General features: G+C 39.6%; 18 non-coding genes across 18 annotated transcripts; all 18 read right to left on the bottom strand.

Annotated features, from left to right (window-relative positions):
* Positions 1–773: 773 nt before the first annotated feature.
* Positions 774–846, bottom strand: TRNAV-CAC (transfer RNA valine (anticodon CAC)). The gene has a single exon. It is a non-coding gene; the product is annotated as a tRNA-Val (tRNA).
* A 300-nt stretch (positions 847–1,146) lies between these two features.
* Positions 1,147–1,218, bottom strand: TRNAP-UGG (transfer RNA proline (anticodon UGG)). Its single transcript has one exon. It is a non-coding gene; the product is annotated as a tRNA-Pro (tRNA).
* Positions 1,219–3,375: 2,157 nt separating this feature from the next.
* TRNAV-CAC (transfer RNA valine (anticodon CAC)) lies at positions 3,376–3,448 on the bottom strand. Its single transcript has one exon. It is a non-coding gene; the product is annotated as a tRNA-Val (tRNA).
* Positions 3,449–3,747: 299 nt separating this feature from the next.
* On the bottom strand, positions 3,748–3,819 carry TRNAP-UGG (transfer RNA proline (anticodon UGG)). The gene has a single exon. It is a non-coding gene; the product is annotated as a tRNA-Pro (tRNA).
* A 2,152-nt stretch (positions 3,820–5,971) lies between these two features.
* Positions 5,972–6,044, bottom strand: TRNAV-CAC (transfer RNA valine (anticodon CAC)). Its single transcript has one exon. It is a non-coding gene; the product is annotated as a tRNA-Val (tRNA).
* A 300-nt stretch (positions 6,045–6,344) lies between these two features.
* TRNAP-UGG (transfer RNA proline (anticodon UGG)) lies at positions 6,345–6,416 on the bottom strand. The gene has a single exon. It is a non-coding gene; the product is annotated as a tRNA-Pro (tRNA).
* Positions 6,417–8,583: 2,167 nt separating this feature from the next.
* On the bottom strand, positions 8,584–8,656 carry TRNAV-CAC (transfer RNA valine (anticodon CAC)). Its single transcript has one exon. It is a non-coding gene; the product is annotated as a tRNA-Val (tRNA).
* A 300-nt stretch (positions 8,657–8,956) lies between these two features.
* Positions 8,957–9,028, bottom strand: TRNAP-UGG (transfer RNA proline (anticodon UGG)). Its single transcript has one exon. It is a non-coding gene; the product is annotated as a tRNA-Pro (tRNA).
* A 2,191-nt stretch (positions 9,029–11,219) lies between these two features.
* Positions 11,220–11,292, bottom strand: TRNAV-CAC (transfer RNA valine (anticodon CAC)). The gene has a single exon. It is a non-coding gene; the product is annotated as a tRNA-Val (tRNA).
* A 300-nt stretch (positions 11,293–11,592) lies between these two features.
* On the bottom strand, positions 11,593–11,664 carry TRNAP-UGG (transfer RNA proline (anticodon UGG)). Its single transcript has one exon. It is a non-coding gene; the product is annotated as a tRNA-Pro (tRNA).
* A 2,144-nt stretch (positions 11,665–13,808) lies between these two features.
* On the bottom strand, positions 13,809–13,881 carry TRNAV-CAC (transfer RNA valine (anticodon CAC)). Its single transcript has one exon. It is a non-coding gene; the product is annotated as a tRNA-Val (tRNA).
* Positions 13,882–14,181: 300 nt separating this feature from the next.
* TRNAP-UGG (transfer RNA proline (anticodon UGG)) lies at positions 14,182–14,253 on the bottom strand. Its single transcript has one exon. It is a non-coding gene; the product is annotated as a tRNA-Pro (tRNA).
* A 2,146-nt stretch (positions 14,254–16,399) lies between these two features.
* TRNAV-CAC (transfer RNA valine (anticodon CAC)) lies at positions 16,400–16,472 on the bottom strand. Its single transcript has one exon. It is a non-coding gene; the product is annotated as a tRNA-Val (tRNA).
* Positions 16,473–16,772: 300 nt separating this feature from the next.
* TRNAP-UGG (transfer RNA proline (anticodon UGG)) lies at positions 16,773–16,844 on the bottom strand. Its single transcript has one exon. It is a non-coding gene; the product is annotated as a tRNA-Pro (tRNA).
* Positions 16,845–18,995: 2,151 nt separating this feature from the next.
* Positions 18,996–19,068, bottom strand: TRNAV-CAC (transfer RNA valine (anticodon CAC)). The gene has a single exon. It is a non-coding gene; the product is annotated as a tRNA-Val (tRNA).
* Positions 19,069–19,368: 300 nt separating this feature from the next.
* TRNAP-UGG (transfer RNA proline (anticodon UGG)) lies at positions 19,369–19,440 on the bottom strand. The gene has a single exon. It is a non-coding gene; the product is annotated as a tRNA-Pro (tRNA).
* Positions 19,441–21,583: 2,143 nt separating this feature from the next.
* On the bottom strand, positions 21,584–21,656 carry TRNAV-CAC (transfer RNA valine (anticodon CAC)). Its single transcript has one exon. It is a non-coding gene; the product is annotated as a tRNA-Val (tRNA).
* Positions 21,657–21,956: 300 nt separating this feature from the next.
* On the bottom strand, positions 21,957–22,028 carry TRNAP-UGG (transfer RNA proline (anticodon UGG)). Its single transcript has one exon. It is a non-coding gene; the product is annotated as a tRNA-Pro (tRNA).
* Positions 22,029–23,634: the final 1,606 nt, after the last annotated feature.

Below are 23,634 nucleotides of genomic sequence, written 5' to 3'. Positions count from 1 at the left end.
GTGACTGCAAATGAAGTCATTTCCGGCACTTTTTGGCCGGTGCAAGGTAACAAAAACACATGACAACTTTTAATAAAAATCATTGGTCTCTTTATTAATGCGCACTGTCAAACATGGGGCTTTCACACGTCAGGTAAACATGATAACCAATATACAACAGAAGCAGATGTAGATTGCTTATCAATGCCGGGATAGAACAGTTGTGAATTGAGTAGAAGAAGGGCCCCTGAATTGATACTTATTATATACAGCCTGTAAGATAGTGAAAAATGCAGGCTAGGAAAGGAGATGCAAATATCAATGTATTAGAAAAATACATAAAGAGGAGTGATTTGCTTTTATTCATTCAAGGCTAGAAAAAATCAACATACTATTGCAAGCATTCATACACCACCAAATAGAAATAAACAATTCTGACATTAAACGTAAAGGTGATGATGCATTTGTATCATCACCTTGAGAAGGGTCACCGAGGAATTGAGCCCAGGGCTTCTGCACTTAAACACCAGAAACACTCCACTAAACTAAGATGCCTGTTGGTGCCAACAATTCCCAAAGTTAATGCATGTTCTAGGTGAGCAATGAACAGAATGCAGGGCTCTTATGAAAGCGAGGTCAGTGAATCAACAGATACATCCACATGCCAATTACTTTAGTGTTTTTAAGAGAATTCACTTTCTTGGAACGAGTCTGCATGAAACCATCTTCAGGGCCTGGACAATTTCATGGCAAAACGGCACCTCTCAACATTGCAGCCAAGACAATATAACAACTGTTTCTGCCCGGTTTCGAACCGGGGACCTTTCGCGTGTGAGGCAAACGTGATAACCACTACACTACAGAAACAGATGTCTACAGTTGATTCTTCTGTGATGAAACTTCTCAAAACAGGCTATTCCAAGGGCCTCTGGTTTTAGATTTCTTTCATGCAACCTTCCCAGACAGCCCTAGCTGAACGCTTGTATATGCCATGCAAGTTCAGCATTTTTGCAAAATGCTTAAAGAGAAATGTTTCCTATTTGCTCAGGCAGGGCAAGGTTAAAAGCATGAGACTCTAGCAAATATTCATCCACTACTGCAAAGAGAAAATTGATATTGGCTTTGAAATGCATACTTCAATACTACTTTAAAAAAGCACCAATGAAAGGGCTCGTCCGGGATTTGAACCCGGGACCTCTCGCACCCAAAGCGAGAATCATACCCCTAGACCAACGAGCCTTCGAAAGACCCGCACCTCTGAAAAGCTAATACCAGCTCTAAGCACGCAATGAAGATCATGCTGGGGACTTTTTCATGCTTGGTCTGTGAAAACACATGAAATTCAGTGTCAACTTACCCTTTCTCAAATGATATCACTATCATTTATAAGTGTCCCCTTTTATTTTGTCCCAGCATTGGACACGTCTTACAGGAAGTCAGCACTTATTTATCTATTTCTGCAGTGGCTAGACCCTAAAGAGAAAGAATAAAAAGCTGTTCATAACAACATAAGAAACACATGTTGCATTTTTTCTCAAATGCTTATTCCCTTTGTGCAAATCGGAATGCCAAGCTGAATAACTGGGTCACAGATTCTGGCTAATTATCTTTCCCTTGAATGCAAGTAGCAATAAAAACTGCCTAATGCAGGACTAAAGCATTCCTTGCAAGCCTCTAACATCATAACATAACTGAGCTGCTGGTAGCAAGCTAAGCAATACCTTCCCAAAATGAGAAGTACATGTGCTAATCCGCTCAATCAGCGCTCGATCAGGCTCGATCAGGCGAGATATAGAAAAGGTGGAAAGGGTCCAAATGGCTGTCCCTTCCTTTTTAGGGTGGGTCCTTCTGACTATCATAGGATTGCTTGTATAAGTGGCCAGGGTCAGAGAAAAAACTTTCAACCCTTCTCAGTGTTCTATCCAGAAGCAGGCATTTTCTGTGCCTTTAATTTCAGGCTTTTCCCAGCAGTCTCTGTTCTGCCTATGTAAATTAACAAAAGCAGTGCTTATTCATCACTTACTCTAATGTCCTTACTGTCCAGAAAGCTCTGCCTAAGTATGCTTTTTTTCTTTTTCAGTGAAATTCTAAATGTTTTTTCTGCCCAGTCTATGGCAGTAGAATGCTGCTTATAATGCCACATTTTGTTGAATCACCAAGGTACAACTACAGAGGAATATATGAGTCTGAACGACATGGAACTCTTAGCTAACACATCACAATGTGTGATGCTTGCCAACCAAGCACTAGATTCTGGAGCGCTGATGATCAGAACATTCTGCTCCTGAAGGAAAGGAAAGACAGCTTGATGGAAAATAAAGTCTCAGTTTATATTAACGCTCTCTCTCTCCCAATATCTATCTATCTATCTATCTATCTATCTATCTATCTATCTATCTATCTATCTATCTATCTATCTATCTATCTATCTATCTATCTATCTATCTATCTATCTATCTATCTATCTATCTATCTATCTATCTATCTATCTATCTATCTATCTATCTATCTATCTATCTTTATATATGGATACCTGCGTACACATACATATAGATATGCCAGGCATTCCTTTAGATTTGTTCCAACCTCTTACCATTTATTTGAGAATCCCTACTTTTCAAGTGACTGCAAATGAAGTCATTTCCGGCACTTTTTGGCCGGTGCAAGGTAACAAAAACACATGACAACTTTTAATAAAAATCATTGGTCTCTTTATTAACGCGCACTGTCAAACATGGGGCTTTCACACGTCAGGTAAACATGATAACCAATATACAACAGAAGCAGATGTAGATTGCTTATCAATGCCGGGATAGAACAGTTGTGAATTGAGTAGAAGAAGGGCCCCCCTGAATTGATACTTATTATATACAGCCTGTAAGATAGTGAAAAATGCAGGCTAGGAAAGGAGATGCAAATATCAATGTATTAGAAAAATACATAAAGAGGAGTGATTTGCTTTTATTCATTCAAGGCTAGAAAAAATCAACATACTATTGCAAGCATTCATACACCACCAAATAGAAATAAACAATTCTGACATTAAACGTAAAGGTGACGATGCATTTGTATCATCACCTTGAGAAGGGTCACCGAGGAATTGAGCCCAGGGCTTCTGCACTTAAACACCAGAAACACTCCACTAAACTAAGATGCCTGTTGGTGCCAACAATTCCCAAAGTTAATGCATGTTCTAGGTGAGCAATGAACAGAATGCAGGGCTCTTTTCAAAGCGAGGTCTGTGAATCAACAGATACATCCACATGCCAATTACTTTAGTGTTTTTAAGAGAATTCACTTTCTTGGAACGAGTCTGCATGAAACCATCTTCAGGGCCTGGACAATTTCATGGCAAAACGGCACCTCTCAACATTGCAGCCAAGACAATATAACAACTGTTTCTGCCCGGTTTCGAACCGGGGACCTTTCGCGTGTGAGGCAAACGTGATAACCACTACACTACAGAAACAGATGTCTACAGTTGATTCTTCTGTGATGAAACTTCTCAAAACAGGCTATTCCAAGGGCCTCTGGTTTTAGATTTCTTTCATGCAACCTTCCCAGACAGCCCTAGCTGAACGCTTGTATATGCCATGCAAGTTCAGCATTTTTGCAAAATGCTTAAAGAGAAATGTTTCCTATTTGCTCAGGCAGGGCAAGGTTAAAAGCATGAGACTCTAGCAAATATTCATCCACTACTGCAAAGAGAAAATTGATATTGGCTTTGAAATGCATACTTCAATACTACTTTAAAAAAGCACCATGAAAGGGCTCGTCCGGGATTTGAACCCGGGACCTCTCGCACCCAAAGCGAGAATCATACCCCTAGACCAACGAGCCTTCGAAAGACCCGCACCTCTGAAAAGCTAATACCAGCTCTAAGCACGCAATGAAGATCATGCTGGGGACTTTTTCATGCTTGGTCTGTGAATACACATGAAATTCAGTGTCAACTTACCCTTTCTCAAATGATATCACTATCATTTATAAGTGTCCCCTTTTATTTTGTCCCAGCATTGGACACGTCTTACAGGAAGTCAGCACTTATTTATCTATTTCTGCAGTGGCTAGACCCTAAGAGAAAGAATAAAAAGCTGTTCATAACAACATAAGAAACACATGTTGCATTTTTTCTCAAATGCTTATTCCCTTTGTGCAAATCGGAATGCCAAGCTGAATAACTGGGCCACAGATTCTGGCTAATTATCTTTCCCTTGAATGCAAGTAGCAATAAAAACTGCCTAATGCAGGACTAAAGCATTCCTTGCAAGCCTCTAACATCATAACATAACTGAGCTGCTGGTAGCAAGCTAAGCAATACCTTCCCAAAATGAGAAGTACATGTGCTAATCCGCTCAATCAGCGCTCGATCAGGCTCGATCAGGCGAGATATAGAAAAGGTGGAAAGGGTCCAAATGGCTGTCCCTTCCTTTTTAGGGTGGGTCCTTCTGACTATCATAGGATTGCTTGTACGAGTGGCCAGGGTCAGAGAAAAAACTTTCAACCCTTCTCAGTGTTCTATCCAGAAGCAGGCATTTTCTGTGCCTTTAATTTCAGGCTTTTCCCAGCAGTCTCTGTTCTGCCTATGTAAATTAACAAAAGCAGTGCTTATTCATCACTTACTCTAATGTCCTTACTGTCCAGAAAGCTCTGCCTAAGTATGCTTTTTTTCTTTTTCAGTGAAATTCTAAATGTTTTTTCTGCCCAGTCTATGGCAGTAGAATGCTGCTTATGATGCCACATTTTGTTGAATCACCAAGGTACAACTACAGAGGAATATATGAGTCTGAACGACATGGAACTCTTAGCTAACACATCACAATGTGTGATGCTTGCCAACCAAGCACTAGATTCTGGAGCGCTGATGATCAGAACATTCTGCTCCTGAAGGAAAGGAAAGACAGCTTGATGGAAAATAAAGTCTCAGTTTATATTAACGCTCTCTCTCTCCCAATATCTATCTATCTATCTATCTATCTATCTATCTATCTATCTATCTATCTATCTATCTATCTATCTATCTATCTATCTATCTATCTATCTATCTATCTATCTATCTATCTATCTATCTATCTATCTATCTATCTATCTATCTATCTATCTATCTATCTATCTATCTATATATGGATACCTGCGTACACATACATATAGATATGCCATGCATTCCTTTAGATTTGTTCCAACCTCTTACCATTTATTTGAGAATCCCTACTTTTCAAGTGACTGCAAATGAAGTCATTTCCGGCACTTTTTGGCCGGTGCAAGGTAACAAAAACACATGACAACTTTTAATAAAAATCATTGGTCTCTTTATTAATGCGCACTGTCAAACATGGGGCTTTCACACGTCAGGTAAACATGATAACCAATATACAACAGAAGCAGATGTAGATTGCTTATCAATGCCGGGATAGAACAGTTGTGAATTGAGTAGAAGAAGGGCCCCTGAATTGATACTTATTATATACAGCCTGTAAGATAGTGAAAAATGCAGGCTAGGAAAGGAGATGCAAATATCAATGTATTAGAAAAATACATAAAGAGGAGTGATTTGCTTTTATTCATTCAAGGCTAGAAAAAATCAACATACTATTGCAAGCATTCATACACCACCAAATAGAAATAAACAATTCTGACATTAAACGTAAAGGTGATGATGCATTTGTATCATCACCTTGAGAAGGGTCACCGAGGAATTGAGCCCAGGGCTTCTGCACTTAAACACCAGAAACACTCCACTAAACTAAGATGCCTGTTGGTGCCAACAATTCCCAAAGTTAATGCATGTTCTAGGTGAGCAATGAACAGAATGCAGGGCTCTTATGAAAGCGAGGTCAGTGAATCAACAGATACATCCACATGCCAATTACTTTAGTGTTTTTAAGAGAATTCACTTTCTTGGAACGAGTCTGCATGAAACCATCTTCAGGGCCTGGACAATTTCATGGCAAAACGGCACCTCTCAACATTGCAGCCAAGACAATATAACAACTGTTTCTGCCCGGTTTCGAACCGGGGACCTTTCGCGTGTGAGGCAAACGTGATAACCACTACACTACAGAAACAGATGTCTACAGTTGATTCTTCTGTGATGAAACTTCTCAAAACAGGCTATTCCAAGGGCCTCTGGTTTTAGATTTCTTTCATGCAACCTTCCCAGACAGCCCTAGCTGAACGCTTGTATATGCCATGCAAGTTCAGCATTTTTGCAAAATGCTTAAAGAGAAATGTTTCCTATTTGCTCAGGCAGGGCAAGGTTAAAAGCATGAGACTCTAGCAAATATTCATCCACTACTGCAAAGAGAAAATTGATATTGGCTTTGAAATGCATACTTCAATACTACTTTAAAAAAGCACCAATGAAAGGGCTCGTCCGGGATTTGAACCCGGGACCTCTCGCACCCAAAGCGAGAATCATACCCCTAGACCAACGAGCCTTCGAAAGACCCGCACCTCTGAAAAGCTAATACCAGCTCTAAGCACGCAATGAAGATCATGCTGGGGACTTTTTCATGCTTGGTCTGTGAATACACATGAAATTCAGTGTCAACTTACCCTTTCTCAAATGATATCACTATCATTTATAAGTGTCCCCTTTTATTTTGTCCCAGCATTGGACACGTCTTACAGGAAGTCAGCACTTATTTATCTATTTCTGCAGTGGCTAGACCCTAAAGAGAAAGAATAAAAAGCTGTTCATAACAACATAAGAAACACATGTTGCATTTTTTCTCAAATGCTTATTCCCTTTGTGCAAATCGGAATGCCAAGCTGAATAACTGGGCCACAGATTCTGGCTAATTATCTTTCCCTTGAATGCAAGTAGCAATAAAAACTGCCTAATGCAGGACTAAAGCATTCCTTGCAAGCCTCTAACATCATAACATAACTGAGCTGCTGGTAGCAAGCTAAGCAATACCTTCCCAAAATGAGAAGTACATGTGCTAATCCGCTCAATCAGCGCTCGATCAGGCTCGATCAGGCGAGATATAGAAAAGGTGGAAAGGGTCCAAATGGCTGTCCCTTCCTTTTTAGGGTTTTAGGGTGGGTCCTTCTGACTATCATAGGATTGCTTGTACGAGTGGCCAGGGTCAGAGAAAAAACTTTCAACCCTTCTCAGTGTTCTATCCAGAAGCAGGCATTTTCTGTGCCTTTAATTTCAGGCTTTTCCCAGCAGTCTCTGTTCTGCCTATGTAAATTAACAAAAGTAGTGCTTATTCATCACTTACTCTAATGTCCTTACTGTCCAGAAAGCTCTGCCTAAGTATGCTTTTTTTCTTTTTCAGTGAAATTCTAAATGTTTTTTCTGCCCAGTCTATGGCAGTAGAATGCTGCTTATAATGCCACATTTTGTTGAATCACCAAGGTACAACTACAGAGGAATATATGAGTCTGAACGACATGGAACTCTTAGCTAACACATCACAATGTGTGATGCTTGCCAACCAAGCACTAGATTCTGGAGCGCTGATGATCAGAACATTCTGCTCCTGAAGGAAAGGAAAGACAGCTTGATGGAAAATAAAGTCTCAGTTTATATTAACGCTCTCTCTCTCCCAATATCTATCTATCTATCTATCTATCTATCTATCTATCTATCTATCTATCTATCTATCTATCTATCTATCTATCTATCTATCTATCTATCTATCTATCTATCTATCTATCTATCTATCTATCTATCTATCTATCTATCTATCTATCTATCTATCTATCTATCTATCTATCTTTATATATGGATACCTGCGTACACATACATATAGATATGCCAGGCATTCCTTTAGATTTGTTCCAACCTCTTACCATTTATTTGAGAATCCCTACTTTTCAAGTGACTGCAAATGAAGTCATTTCCGGCACTTTTTGGCCGGTGCAAGGTAACAAAAACACATGACAACTTTTAATAAAAATCATTGGTCTCTTTATTAACGCGCACTGTCAAACATGGGGCTTTCACACGTCAGGTAAACATGATAACCAATATACAACAGAAGCAGATGTAGATTGCTTATCAATGCCGGGATAGAACAGTTGTGAATTGAGTAGAAGAAGGGCCCCTGAATTGATACTTATTATATACAGCCTGTAAGATAGTGAAAAATGCAGGCTAGGAAAGGAGATGCAAATATCAATGTATTAGAAAAATACATAAAGAGGAGTGATTTGCTTTTATTCATTCAAGGCTAGAAAAAATCAACATACTATTGCAAGCATTCATACACCACCAAATAGAAATAAACAATTCTGACATTAAACGTAAAGGTGACGATGCATTTGTATCATCACCTTGAGAAGGGTCACCGAGGAATTGAGCCCAGGGCTTCTGCACTTAAACACCAGAAACACTCCACTAAACTAAGATGCCTGTTGGTGCCAACAATTCCCAAAGTTAATGCATGTTCTAGGTGAGCAATGAACAGAATGCAGGGCTCTTTTCAAAGCGAGGTCTGTGAATCAACAGATACATCCACATGCCAATTACTTTAGTGTTTTTAAGAGAATTCACTTTCTTGGAACGAGTCTGCATGAAACCATCTTCAGGGCCTGGACAATTTCATGGCAAAACGGCACCTCTCAACATTGCAGCCAAGACAATATAACAACTGTTTCTGCCCGGTTTCGAACCGGGGACCTTTCGCGTGTGAGGCAAACGTGATAACCACTACACTACAGAAACAGATGTCTACAGTTGATTCTTCTGTGATGAAACTTCTCAAAACAGGCTATTCCAAGGGCCTCTGGTTTTAGATTTCTTTCATGCAACCTTCCCAGACAGCCCTAGCTGAACGCTTGTATATGCCATGCAAGTTCAGCATTTTTGCAAAATGCTTAAAGAGAAATGTTTCCTATTTGCTCAGGCAGGGCAAGGTTAAAAGCATGAGACTCTAGCAAATATTCATCCACTACTGCAAAGAGAAAATTGATATTGGCTTTGAAATGCATACTTCAATACTACTTTAAAAAAGCACCAATGAAAGGGCTCGTCCGGGATTTGAACCCGGGACCTCTCGCACCCAAAGCGAGAATCATACCCCTAGACCAACGAGCCTTCGAAAGACCCGCACCTCTGAAAAGCTAATACCAGCTCTAAGCACGCAATGAAGATCATGCTGGGGACTTTTTCATGCTTGGTCTGTGAATACACATGAAATTCAGTGTCAACTTACCCTTTCTCAAATGATATCACTATCATTTATAAGTGTCCCCTTTTATTTTGTCCCAGCATTGGACACGTCTTACAGGAAGTCAGCACTTATTTATCTATTTCTGCAGTGGCTAGACCCTAAAGAGAAAGAATAAAAAGCTGTTCATAACAACATAAGAAACACATGTTGCATTTTTTCTCAAATGCTTATTCCCTTTGTGCAAATCGGAATGCCAAGCTGAATAACTGGGCCACAGATTCTGGCTAATTATCTTTCCCTTGAATGCAAGTAGCAATAAAAACTGCCTAATGCAGGACTAAAGCATTCCTTGCAAGCCTCTAACATCATAACATAACTGAGCTGCTGGTAGCAAGCTAAGCAATACCTTCCCAAAATGAGAAGTACATGTGCTAATCCGCTCAATCAGCGCTCGATCAGGCTCGATCAGGCGAGATATAGAAAAGGTGGAAAGGGTCCAAATGGCTGTCCCTTCCTTTTTAGGGTGGGTCCTTCTGACTATCATAGGATTGCTTGTACGAGTGGCCAGGGTCAGAGAAAAAACTTTCAACCCTTCTCAGTGTTCTATCCAGAAGCAGGCATTTTCTGTGCCTTTAATTTCAGGCTTTTCCCAGCAGTCTCTGTTCTGCCTATGTAAATTAACAAAAGCAGTGCTTATTCATCACTTACTCTAATGTCCTTACTGTCCAGAAAGCTCTGCCTAAGTATGCTTTTTTTCTTTTTCAGTGAAATTCTAAATGTTTTTTCTGCCCAGTCTATGGCAGTAGAATGCTGCTTATGATGCCACATTTTGTTGAATCACCAAGGTACAACTACAGAGGAATATATGAGTCTGAACGACATGGAACTCTTAGCTAACACATCACAATGTGTGATGCTTGCCAACCAAGCACTAGATTCTGGAGCGCTGATGATCAGAACATTCTGCTCCTGAAGGAAAGGAAAGACAGCTTGATGGAAAATAAAGTCTCAGTTTATATTAACGCTCTCTCTCTCCCAATATCTATCTATCTATCTATCTATCTATCTATCTATCTATCTATCTATCTATCTATCTATCTATCTATCTATCTATCTATCTATCTATCTATCTATCTATCTATCTATCTATCTATCTATCTATCTATCTATCTATCTATCTATCTATCTATCTATCTATCTATCTATCTATCTATCTATCTATCTATCTATCTATCTATCTTTATATATGGATACCTGCGTACACATACATATAGATATGCCATGCATTCCTTTAGATTTGTTCCAACCTCTTACCATTTATTTGAGAATCCCTACTTTTCAAGTGACTGCAAATGAAGTCATTTCCGGCACTTTTTGGCCGGTGCAAGGTAACAAAAACACATGACAACTTTTAATAAAAATCATTGGTCTCTTTATTAATGCGCACTGTCAAACATGGGGCTTTCACACGTCAGGTAAACATGATAACCAATATACAACAGAAGCAGATGTAGATTGCTTATCAATGCCGGGATAGAACAGTTGTGAATTGAGTAGAAGAAGGGCCCCTGAATTGATACTTATTATATACAGCCTGTAAGATAGTGAAAAATGCAGGCTAGGAAAGGAGATGCAAATATCAATGTATTAGAAAAATACATAAAGAGGAGTGATTTGCTTTTATTCATTCAAGGCTAGAAAAAATCAACATACTATTGCAAGCATTCATACACCACCAAATAGAAATAAACAATTCTGACATTAAACGTAAAGGTGATGATGCATTTGTATCATCACCTTGAGAAGGGTCACCGAGGAATTGAGCCCAGGGCTTCTGCACTTAAACACCAGAAACACTCCACTAAACTAAGATGCCTGTTGGTGCCAACAATTCCCAAAGTTAATGCATGTTCTAGGTGAGCAATGAACAGAATGCAGGGCTCTTATGAAAGCGAGGTCAGTGAATCAACAGATACATCCACATGCCAATTACTTTAGTGTTTTTAAGAGAATTCACTTTCTTGGAACGAGTCTGCATGAAACCATCTTCAGGGCCTGGACAATTTCATGGCAAAACGGCACCTCTCAACATTGCAGCCAAGACAATATAACAACTGTTTCTGCCCGGTTTCGAACCGGGGACCTTTCGCGTGTGAGGCAAACGTGATAACCACTACACTACAGAAACAGATGTCTACAGTTGATTCTTCTGTGATGAAACTTCTCAAAACAGGCTATTCCAAGGGCCTCTGGTTTTAGATTTCTTTCATGCAACCTTCCCAGACAGCCCTAGCTGAACGCTTGTATATGCCATGCAAGTTCAGCATTTTTGCAAAATGCTTAAAGAGAAATGTTTCCTATTTGCTCAGGCAGGGCAAGGTTAAAAGCATGAGACTCTAGCAAATATTCATCCACTACTGCAAAGAGAAAATTGATATTGGCTTTGAAATGCATACTTCAATACTACTTTAAAAAAGCACCAATGAAAGGGCTCGTCCGGGATTTGAACCCGGGACCTCTCGCACCCAAAGCGAGAATCATACCCCTAGACCAACGAGCCTTCGAAAGACCCGCACCTCTGAAAAGCTAATACCAGCTCTAAGCACGCAATGAAGATCATGCTGGGGACTTTTTCATGCTTGGTCTGTGAATACACATGAAATTCAGTGTCAACTTACCCTTTCTCAAATGATATCACTATCATTTATAAGTGTCCCCTTTTATTTTGTCCCAGCATTGGACACGTCTTACAGGAAGTCAGCACTTATTTATCTATTTCTGCAGTGGCTAGACCCTAAAGAGAAAGAATAAAAAGCTGTTCATAACAACATAAGAAACACATGTTGCATTTTTTCTCAAATGCTTATTCCCTTTGTGCAAATCGGAATGCCAAGCTGAATAACTGGGCCACAGATTCTGGCTAATTATCTTTCCCTTGAATGCAAGTAGCAATAAAAACTGCCTAATGCAGGACTAAAGCATTCCTTGCAAGCCTCTAACATCATAACATAACTGAGCTGCTGGTAGCAAGCTAAGCAATACCTTCCCAAAATGAGAAGTACATGTGCTAATCCGCTCAATCAGCGCTCGATCAGGCTCGATCAGGCGAGATATAGAAAAGGTGGAAAGGGTCCAAATGGCTGTCCCTTCCTTTTTAGGGTGGGTCCTTCTGACTATCATAGGATTGCTTGTACGAGTGGCCAGGGTCAGAGAAAAAACTTTCAACCCTTCTCAGTGTTCTATCCAGAAGCAGGCATTTTCTGTGCCTTTAATTTCAGGCTTTTCCCAGCAGTCTCTGTTCTGCCTATGTAAATTAACAAAAGTAGTGCTTATTCATCACTTACTCTAATGTCCTTACTGTCCAGAAAGCTCTGCCTAAGTATGCTTTTTTTCTTTTTCAGTGAAATTCTAAATGTTTTTTCTGCCCAGTCTATGGCAGTAGAATGCTGCTTATGATGCCACATTTTGTTGAATCACCAAGGTACAACTACAGAGGAATATATGAGTCTGAACGACATGGAACTCTTAGCTAACACATCACAATGTGTGATGCTTGCCAACCAAGCACTAGATTCTGGAGCGCTGATGATCAGAACATTCTGCTCCTGAAGGAAAGGAAAGACAGCTTGATGGAAAATAAAGTCTCAGTTTATATTAACGCTCTCTCTCTCCGAATATCTATCTATCTATCTATAATCTATCTATCTATCTATCTATCTATCTATCTATCTATCTATCTATCTATCTATCTATCTATCTATCTATCTATCTATCTATCTATCTATCTATCTATCTATCTATCTATCTATCTTTATATATGGATACCTGCGTACACATACATACCTGCGTACACATACATATAGATATGCCATGCATTCCTTTAGATTTGTTCCAACCTCTTACCATTTATTTGAGAATCCCTACTTTTCAAGTGACTGCAAATGAAGTCATTTCCGGCACTTTTTGGCCGGTGCAAGGTAACAAAAACACATGACAACTTTTAATAAAAATCATTGGTCTCTTTATTAATGCGCACTGTCAAACATGGGGCTTTCACACGTCAGGTAAACATGATAACCAATATACAACAGAAGCAGATGTAGATTGCTTATCAATTCCGGGATAGAACAGTTGTGAATTGAGTAGAAGAAGGGCCCCTGAATTGATACTTATTATATACAGCCTGTAAGATAGTGAAAAATGCAGGCTAGGAAAGGAGATGCAAATATCAATGTATTAGAAAAATACATAAAGAGGAGTGATTTGCTTTTATTCATTCAAGGCTAGAAAAAATCAACATACTATTGCAAGCATTCATACACCACCAAATAGAAATAAACAATTCTGACATTAAACGTAAAGGTGATGATGCATTTGTATCATCACCTTGAGAAGGGTCACCGAGGAATTGAGCCCAGGGCTTCTGCACTTAAACACCAGAAACACTCCACTAAACTAAGATGCCTGTTGGTGCCAACAATTCCCAAAGTTAATGCATGTTCTAGGTGAGCAATGAACAGAATGCAGGGCTCTTATGAAAGCGAGGTCAGTGAATCAACAGATACATCCACATGCCAATTACTTTAGTGTTTTTAAGAGAATTCACTTTCTTGGAACGAGTCTGCATGAAACCATCTTCAGGGCCTGGACAATTTCATGGCAAAACGGCACCTCTCAACATTGCAGCCAAGACAATATAACAACTGTTTCTGCCCGGTTTCGAACCGGGGACCTTTCGCGTGTGAGGCAAACGTGATAACCACTACACTACAGAAACAGATGTCTACAGTTGATTCTTCTGTGATGAAACTTCTCAAAACAGGCTATTCCAAGGGCCTCTGGTTTTAGATTTCTTTCATGCAACCTTCCCAGACAGCCCTAGCTGAACGCTTGTATATGCCATGCAAGTTCAGCATTTTTGCAAAATGCTTAAAGAGAAATGTTTCCTATTTGCTCAGGCAGGGCAAGGTTAAAAGCATGAGACTCTAGCAAATATTCATCCACTACTGCAAAGAGAAAATTGATATTGGCTTTGAAATGCATACTTCAATACTACTTTAAAAAAGCACCAATGAAAGGGCTCGTCCGGGATTTGAACCCGGGACCTCTCGCACCCAAAGCGAGAATCATACCCCTAGACCAACGAGCCTTCGAAAGACCCGCACCTCTGAAAAGCTAATACCAGCTCTAAGCACGCAATGAAGATCATGCTGGGGACTTTTTCATGCTTGGTCTGTGAATACACATGAAATTCAGTGTCAACTTACCCTTTCTCAAATGATATCACTATCATTTATAAGTGTCCCCTTTTATTTTGTCCCAGCATTGGACACGTCTTACAGGAAGTCAGCACTTATTTATCTATTTCTGCAGTGGCTAGACCCTAAAGAGAAAGAATAAAAAGCTGTTCATAACAACATAAGAAACACATGTTGCATTTTTTCTCAAATGCTTATTCCCTTTGTGCAAATCGGAATGCCAAGCTGAATAACTGGGCCACAGATTCTGGCTAATTATCTTTCCCTTGAATGCAAGTAGCAATAAAAACTGCCTAATGCAGGACTAAAGCATTCCTTGCAAGCCTCTAACATCATAACATAACTGAGCTGCTGGTAGCAAGCTAAGCAATACCTTCCCAAAATGAGAAGTACATGTGCTAATCCGCTCAATCAGCGCTCGATCAGGCTCGATCAGGCGAGATATAGAAAAGGTGGAAAGGGTCCAAATGGCTGTCCCTTCCTTTTTAGGGTGGGTCCTTCTGACTATCATAGGATTGCTTGTACGAGTGGCCAGGGTCAGAGAAAAAACTTTCAACCCTTCTCAGTGTTCTATCCAGAAGCAGGCATTTTCTGTGCCTTTAATTTCAGGCTTTTCCCAGCAGTCTCTGTTCTGCCTATGTAAATTAACAAAAGTAGTGCTTATTCATCACTTACTCTAATGTCCTTACTGTCCAGAAAGCTCTGCCTAAGTATGCTTTTTTTCTTTTTCAGTGAAATTCTAAATGTTTTTTCTGCCCAGTCTATGGCAGTAGAATGCTGCTTATGATGCCACATTTTGTTGAATCACCAAGGTACAACTACAGAGGAATATATGAGTCTGAACGACATGGAACTCTTAGCTAACACATCACAATGTGTGATGCTTGCCAACCAAGCACTAGATTCTGGAGCGCTGATGATCAGAACATTCTGCTCCTGAAGGAAAGGAAAGACAGCTTGATGGAAAATAAAGTCTCAGTTTATATTAACGCTCTCTCTCTCCGAATATCTATCTATCTATCTATCTATCTATCTATCTATCTATCTATCTATCTATCTATCTATCTATCTATCTATCTATCTATCTATCTATCTATCTATCTATCTATCTATCTATCTATCTATCTATCTATCTATCTATCTATCTATCTATCTATCTATCTTATATATGGATACCTGCGTACACATACATATAGATATGCCATGCATTCCTTTAGATTTGTTCCAACCTCTTACCATTTATTTGAGAATCCCTACTTTTCAAGTGACTGCAAATGAAGTCATTTCCGGCACTTTTTGGCCGGTGCAAGGTAACAAAAACACATGACAACTTTTAATAAAAATCATTGGTCTCTTTATTAATGCGCACTGTCAAACATGGGGCTTTCACACGTCAGGTAAACATGATAACCAATATACAACAGAAGCAGATGTAGATTGCTTATCAATTCCGGGATAGAACAGTTGTGAATTGAGTAGAAGAAGGGCCCCTGAATTGATACTTATTATATACAGCCTGTAAGATAGTGAAAAATGCAGGCTAGGAAAGGAGATGCAAATATCAATGTATTAGAAAAATACATAAAGAGGAGTGATTTGCTTTTATTCATTCAAGGCTAGAAAAAATCAACATACTATTGCAAGCATTCATACACCACCAAATAGAAATAAACAATTCTGACATTAAACGTAAAGGTGATGATGCATTTGTATCATCACCTTGAGAAGGGTCACCGAGGAATTGAGCCCAGGGCTTCTGCACTTAAACACCAGAAACACTCCACTAAACTAAGATGCCTGTTGGTGCCAACAATTCCCAAAGTTAATGCATGTTCTAGGTGAGCAATGAACAGAATGCAGGGCTCTTATGAAAGCGAGGTCAGTGAATCAACAGATACATCCACATGCCAATTACTTTAGTGTTTTTAAGAGAATTCACTTTCTTGGAACGAGTCTGCATGAAACCATCTTCAGGGCCTGGACAATTTCATGGCAAAACGGCACCTCTCAACATTGCAGCCAAGACAATATAACAACTGTTTCTGCCCGGTTTCGAACCGGGGACCTTTCGCGTGTGAGGCAAACGTGATAACCACTACACTACAGAAACAGATGTCTACAGTTGATTCTTCTGTGATGAAACTTCTCAAAACAGGCTATTCCAAGGGCCTCTGGTTTTAGATTTCTTTCATGCAACCTTCCCAGACAGCCCTAGCTGAACGCTTGTATATGCCATGCAAGTTCAGCATTTTTGCAAAATGCTTAAAGAGAAATGTTTCCTATTTGCTCAGGCAGGGCAAGGTTAAAAGCATGAGACTCTAGCAAATATTCATCCACTACTGCAAAGAGAAAATTGATATTGGCTTTGAAATGCATACTTCAATACTACTTTAAAAAAGCACCAATGAAAGGGCTCGTCCGGGATTTGAACCCGGGACCTCTCGCACCCAAAGCGAGAATCATACCCCTAGACCAACGAGCCTTCGAAAGACCCGCACCTCTGAAAAGCTAATACCAGCTCTAAGCACGCAATGAAGATCATGCTGGGGACTTTTTCATGCTTGGTCTGTGAATACACATGAAATTCAGTGTCAACTTACCCTTTCTCAAATGATATCACTATCATTTATAAGTGTCCCCTTTTATTTTGTCCCAGCATTGGACACGTCTTACAGGAAGTCAGCACTTATTTATCTATTTCTGCAGTGGCTAGACCCTAAAGAGAAAGAATAAAAAGCTGTTCATAACAACATAAGAAACACATGTTGCATTTTTTCTCAAATGCTTATTCCCTTTGTGCAAATCGGAATGCCAAGCTGAATAACTGGGCCACAGATTCTGGCTAATTATCTTTCCCTTGAATGCAAGTAGCAATAAAAACTGCCTAATGCAGGACTAAAGCATTCCTTGCAAGCCTCTAACATCATAACATAACTGAGCTGCTGGTAGCAAGCTAAGCAATACCTTCCCAAAATGAGAAGTACATGTGCTAATCCGCTCAATCAGCGCTCGATCAGGCTCGATCAGGCGAGATATAGAAAAGGTGGAAAGGGTCCAAATGGCTGTCCCTTCCTTTTTAGGGTGGGTCCTTCTGACTATCATAGGATTGCTTGTACGAGTGGCCAGGGTCAGAGAAAAAACTTTCAACCCTTCTCAGTGTTCTATCCAGAAGCAGGCATTTTCTGTGCCTTTAATTTCAGGCTTTTCCCAGCAGTCTCTGTTCTGCCTATGTAAATTAACAAAAGTAGTGCTTATTCATCACTTACTCTAATGTCCTTACTGTCCAGAAAGCTCTGCCTAAGTATGCTTTTTTTCTTTTTCAGTGAAATTCTAAATGTTTTTTCTGCCCAGTCTATGGCAGTAGAATGCTGCTTATAATGCCACATTTTGTTGAATCACCAAGGTACAACTACAGAGGAATATATGAGTCTGAACGACATGGAACTCTTAGCTAACACATCACAATGTGTGATGCTTGCCAACCAAGCACTAGATTCTGGAGCGCTGATGATCAGAACATTCTGCTCCTGAAGGAAAGGAAAGACAGCTTGATGGAAAATAAAGTCTCAGTTTATATTAACGCTCTCTCTCTCCCAATATCTATCTATCTATCTATCTATCTATCTATCTATCTATCTATCTATCTATCTATCTATCTATCTATCTATCTATCTATCTATCTATCTATCTATCTATCTATCTATCTATCTATCTATCTATCTATCTATCTATCTATCTATCTATCTATCTATCTATCTTTATATATGGATACCTGCGTACACATACATATAGATATGCCATGCATTCCTTTAGATTTGTTCCAACCTCTTACCATTTATTTGAGAATCCCTACTTTTCAAGTGACTGCAAATGAAGTCATTTCCGGCACTTTTTGGCCGGTGCAAGGTAACAAAAACACATGACAACTTTTAATAAAAATCATTGGTCTCTTTATTAACGCGCACTGTCAAACATGGGGCTTTCACACGTCAGGTAAACATGATAACCAATATACAACAGAAGCAGATGTAGATTGCTTATCAATTCCGGGATAGAACAGTTGTGAATTGAGTAGAAGAAGGGCCCCTGAATTGATACTTATTATATACAGCCTGTAAGATAGTGAAAAATGCAGGCTAGGAAAGGAGATGCAAATATCAATGTATTAGAAAAATACATAAAGAGGAGTGATTTGCTTTTATTCATTCAAGGCTAGAAAAAATCAACATACTATTGCAAGCATTCATACACCACCAAATAGAAATAAACAATTCTGACATTAAACGTAAAGGTGATGATGCATTTGTATCATCACCTTGAGAAGGGTCACCGAGGAATTGAGCCCAGGGCTTCTGCACTTAAACACCAGAAACACTCCACTAAACTAAGATGCCTGTTGGTGCCAACAATTCCCAAAGTTAATGCATGTTCTAGGTGAGCAATGAACAGAATGCAGGGCTCTTATGAAAGCGAGGTCAGTGAATCAACAGATACATCCACATGCCAATTACTTTAGTGTTTTTAAGAGAATTCACTTTCTTGGAACGAGTCTGCATGAAACCATCTTCAGGGCCTGGACAATTTCATGGCAAAACGGCACCTCTCAACATTGCAGCCAAGACAATATAACAACTGTTTCTGCCCGGTTTCGAACCGGGGACCTTTCGCGTGTGAGGCAAACGTGATAACCACTACACTACAGAAACAGATGTCTACAGTTGATTCTTCTGTGATGAAACTTCTCAAAACAGGCTATTCCAAGGGCCTCTGGTTTTAGATTTCTTTCATGCAACCTTCCCAGACAGCCCTAGCTGAACGCTTGTATATGCCATGCAAGTTCAGCATTTTTGCAAAATGCTTAAAGAGAAATGTTTCCTATTTGCTCAGGCAGGGCAAGGTTAAAAGCATGAGACTCTAGCAAATATTCATCCACTACTGCAAAGAGAAAATTGATATTGGCTTTGAAATGCATACTTCAATACTACTTTAAAAAAGCACCAATGAAAGGGCTCGTCCGGGATTTGAACCCGGGACCTCTCGCACCCAAAGCGAGAATCATACCCCTAGACCAACGAGCCTTCGAAAGACCCGCACCTCTGAAAAGCTAATACCAGCTCTAAGCACGCAATGAAGATCATGCTGGGGACTTTTTCATGCTTGGTCTGTGAATACACATGAAATTCAGTGTCAACTTACCCTTTCTCAAATGATATCACTATCATTTATAAGTGTCCCCTTTTATTTTGTCCCAGCATTGGACACGTCTTACAGGAAGTCAGCACTTATTTATCTATTTCTGCAGTGGCTAGACCCTAAAGAGAAAGAATAAAAAGCTGTTCATAACAACATAAGAAACACATGTTGCATTTTTTCTCAAATGCTTATTCCCTTTGTGCAAATCGGAATGCCAAGCTGAATAACTGGGCCACAGATTCTGGCTAATTATCTTTCCCTTGAATGCAAGTAGCAATAAAAACTGCCTAATGCAGGACTAAAGCATTCCTTGCAAGCCTCTAACATCATAACATAACTGAGCTGCTGGTAGCAAGCTAAGCAATACCTTCCCAAAATGAGAAGTACATGTGCTAATCCGCTCAATCAGCGCTCGATCAGGCTCGATCAGGCGAGATATAGAAAAGGTGGAAAGGGTCCAAATGGCTGTCCCTTCCTTTTTAGGGTGGGTCCTTCTGACTATCATAGGATTGCTTGTACGAGTGGCCAGGGTCAGAGAAAAAACTTTCAACCCTTCTCAGTGTTCTATCCAGAAGCAGGCATTTTCTGTGCCTTTAATTTCAGGCTTTTCCCAGCAGTCTCTGTTCTGCCTATGTAAATTAACAAAAGTAGTGCTTATTCATCACTTACTCTAATGTCCTTACTGTCCAGAAAGCTCTGCCTAAGTATGCTTTTTTTCTTTTTCAGTGAAATTCTAAATGTTTTTTCTGCCCAGTCTATGGCAGTAGAATGCTGCTTATAATGCCACATTTTGTTGAATCACCAAGGTACAACTACAGAGGAATATATGAGTCTGAACGACATGGAACTCTTAGCTAACACATCACAATGTGTGATGCTTGCCAACCAAGCACTAGATTCTGGAGCGCTGATGATCAGAACATTCTGCTCCTGAAGGAAAGGAAAGACAGCTTGATGGAAAATAAAGTCTCAGTTTATATTAACGCTCTCTCTCTCCCAATATCTATCTATCTATCTATCTATCTATCTATCTATCTATCTATCTATCTATCTATCTATCTATCTATCTATCTATCTATCTATCTATCTATCTATCTATCTATCTATCTATCTATCTATCTATCTATCTATCTATCTATCTATCTATCTATCTTTATATATGGATACCTGCGTACACATACATATAGATATGCCATGCATTCCTTTAGATTTGTTCCAACCTCTTACCATTTATTTGAGAATCCCTACTTTTCAAGTGACTGCAAATGAAGTCATTTCCGGCACTTTTTGGCCGGTGCAAGGTAACAAAAACACATGACAACTTTTAATAAAAATCATTGGTCTCTTTATTAACGCGCACTGTCAAACATGGGGCTTTCACACGTCAGGTAAACATGATAACCAATATACAACAGAAGCAGATGTAGATTGCTTATCAATTCCGGGATAGAACAGTTGTGAATTGAGTAGAAGAAGGGCCCCTGAATTGATACTTATTATATACAGCCTGTAAGATAGTGAAAAATGCAGGCTAGGAAAGGAGATGCAAATATCAATGTATTAGAAAAATACATAAAGAGGAGTGATTTGCTTTTATTCATTCAAGGCTAGAAAAAATCAACATACTATTGCAAGCATTCATACACCACCAAATAGAAATAAACAATTCTGACATTAAACGTAAAGGTGATGATGCATTTGTATCATCACCTTGAGAAGGGTCACCGAGGAATTGAGCCCAGGGCTTCTGCACTTAAACACCAGAAACACTCCACTAAACTAAGATGCCTGTTGGTGCCAACAATTCCCAAAGTTAATGCATGTTCTAGGTGAGCAATGAACAGAATGCAGGGCTCTTATGAAAGCGAGGTCAGTGAATCAACAGATACATCCACATGCCAATTACTTTAGTGTTTTTAAGAGAATTCACTTTCTTGGAACGAGTCTGCATGAAACCATCTTCAGGGCCTGGACAATTTCATGGCAAAACGGCACCTCTCAACATTGCAGCCAAGACAATATAACAACTGTTTCTGCCCGGTTTCGAACCGGGGACCTTTCGCGTGTGAGGCAAACGTGATAACCACTACACTACAGAAACAGATGTCTACAGTTGATTCTTCTGTGATGAAACTTCTCAAAACAGGCTATTCCAAGGGCCTCTGGTTTTAGATTTCTTTCATGCAACCTTCCCAGACAGCCCTAGCTGAACGCTTGTATATGCCATGCAAGTTCAGCATTTTTGCAAAATGCTTAAAGAGAAATGTTTCCTATTTGCTCAGGCAGGGCAAGGTTAAAAGCATGAGACTCTAGCAAATATTCATCCACTACTGCAAAGAGAAAATTGATATTGGCTTTGAAATGCATACTTCAATACTACTTTAAAAAAGCACCAATGAAAGGGCTCGTCCGGGATTTGAACCCGGGACCTCTCGCACCCAAAGCGAGAATCATACCCCTAGACCAACGAGCCTTCGAAAGACCCGCACCTCTGAAAAGCTAATACCAGCTCTAAGCACGCAATGAAGATCATGCTGGGGACTTTTTCATGCTTGGTCTGTGAATACACATGAAATTCAGTGTCAACTTACCCTTTCTCAAATGATATCACTATCATTTATAAGTGTCCCCTTTTATTTTGTCCCAGCATTGGACACGTCTTACAGGAAGTCAGCACTTATTTATCTATTTCTGCAGTGGCTAGACCCTAAAGAGAAAGAATAAAAAGCTGTTCATAACAACATAAGAAACACATGTTGCATTTTTTCTCAAATGCTTATTCCCTTTGTGCAAATCGGAATGCCAAGCTGAATAACTGGGCCACAGATTCTGGCTAATTATCTTTCCCTTGAATGCAAGTAGCAATAAAAACTGCCTAATGCAGGACTAAAGCATTCCTTGCAAGCCTCTAACATCATAACATAACTGAGCTGCTGGTAGCAAGCTAAGCAATACCTTCCCAAAATGAGAAGTACATGTGCTAATCCGCTCAATCAGCGCTCGATCAGGCTCGATCAGGCGAGATATAGAAAAGGTGGAAAGGGTCCAAATGGCTGTCCCTTCCTTTTTAGGGTGGGTCCTTCTGACTATCATAGGATTGCTTGTACGAGTGGCCAGGGTCAGAGAAAAAACTTTCAACCCTTCTCAGTGTTCTATCCAGAAGCAGGCATTTTCTGTGCCTTTAATTTCAGGCTTTTCCCAGCAGTCTCTGTTCTGCCTATGTAAATTAACAAAAGTAGTGCTTATTCATCACTTACTCTAATGTCCTTACTGTCCAGAAAGCTCTGCCTAAGTATGCTTTTTTTCTTTTTCAGTGAAATTCTAAATGTTTTTTCTGCCCAGTCTATGGCAGTAGAATGCTGCTTATAATGCCACATTTTGTTGAATCACCAAGGTACAACTACAGAGGAATATATGAGTCTGAACGACATGGAACTCTTAGCTAACACATCACAATGTGTGATGCTTGCCAACCAAGCACTAGATTCTGGAGCGCTGATGATCAGAACATTCTGCTCCTGAAGGAAAGGAAAGACAGCTTGATGGAAAATAAAGTCTCAGTTTATATTAACGCTCTCTCTCTCCCAATATCTATCTATCTATCTATCTATCTATCTATCTATCTATCTATCTATCTATCTATCTATCTATCTATCTATCTATCTATCTATCTATCTATCTATCTATCTATCTATCTATCTATCTATCTATCTATCTATCTATCTATCTATCTATCTATCTATCTATCTATCTTTATATATGGATACCTGCGTACACATACATATAGATATGCCAGGCATTCCTTTAGATTTGTTCCAACCTCTTACCATTTATTTGAGAATCCCTACTTTTCAAGTGACTGCAAATGAAGTCATTTCCGGCACTTTTTGGCCGGTGCAAGGTAACAAAAACACATGACAACTTTTAATAAAAATCATTGGTCTCTTTATTAACGCGCACTGTCAAACATGGGGCTTTCACACGTCAGGTAAACATGATAACCAATATACAACAGAAGCAGATGTAGATTGCTTATCAATGCCGGGATAGAACAGTTGTGAATTGAGTAGAAGAAGGGC

The sequence above is a fragment of the Lissotriton vulgaris genome, unplaced genomic scaffold (genome assembly GCF_964263255.1).
Source record: "Lissotriton vulgaris unplaced genomic scaffold, aLisVul1.2 SCAFFOLD_1545, whole genome shotgun sequence".
Classification (NCBI taxonomy): domain Eukaryota; kingdom Metazoa; phylum Chordata; class Amphibia; order Caudata; family Salamandridae; genus Lissotriton; species Lissotriton vulgaris.
Note: the sequence above shows the minus strand (reverse complement) of the source record. Positions and strands in the feature narration are given on the sequence as shown.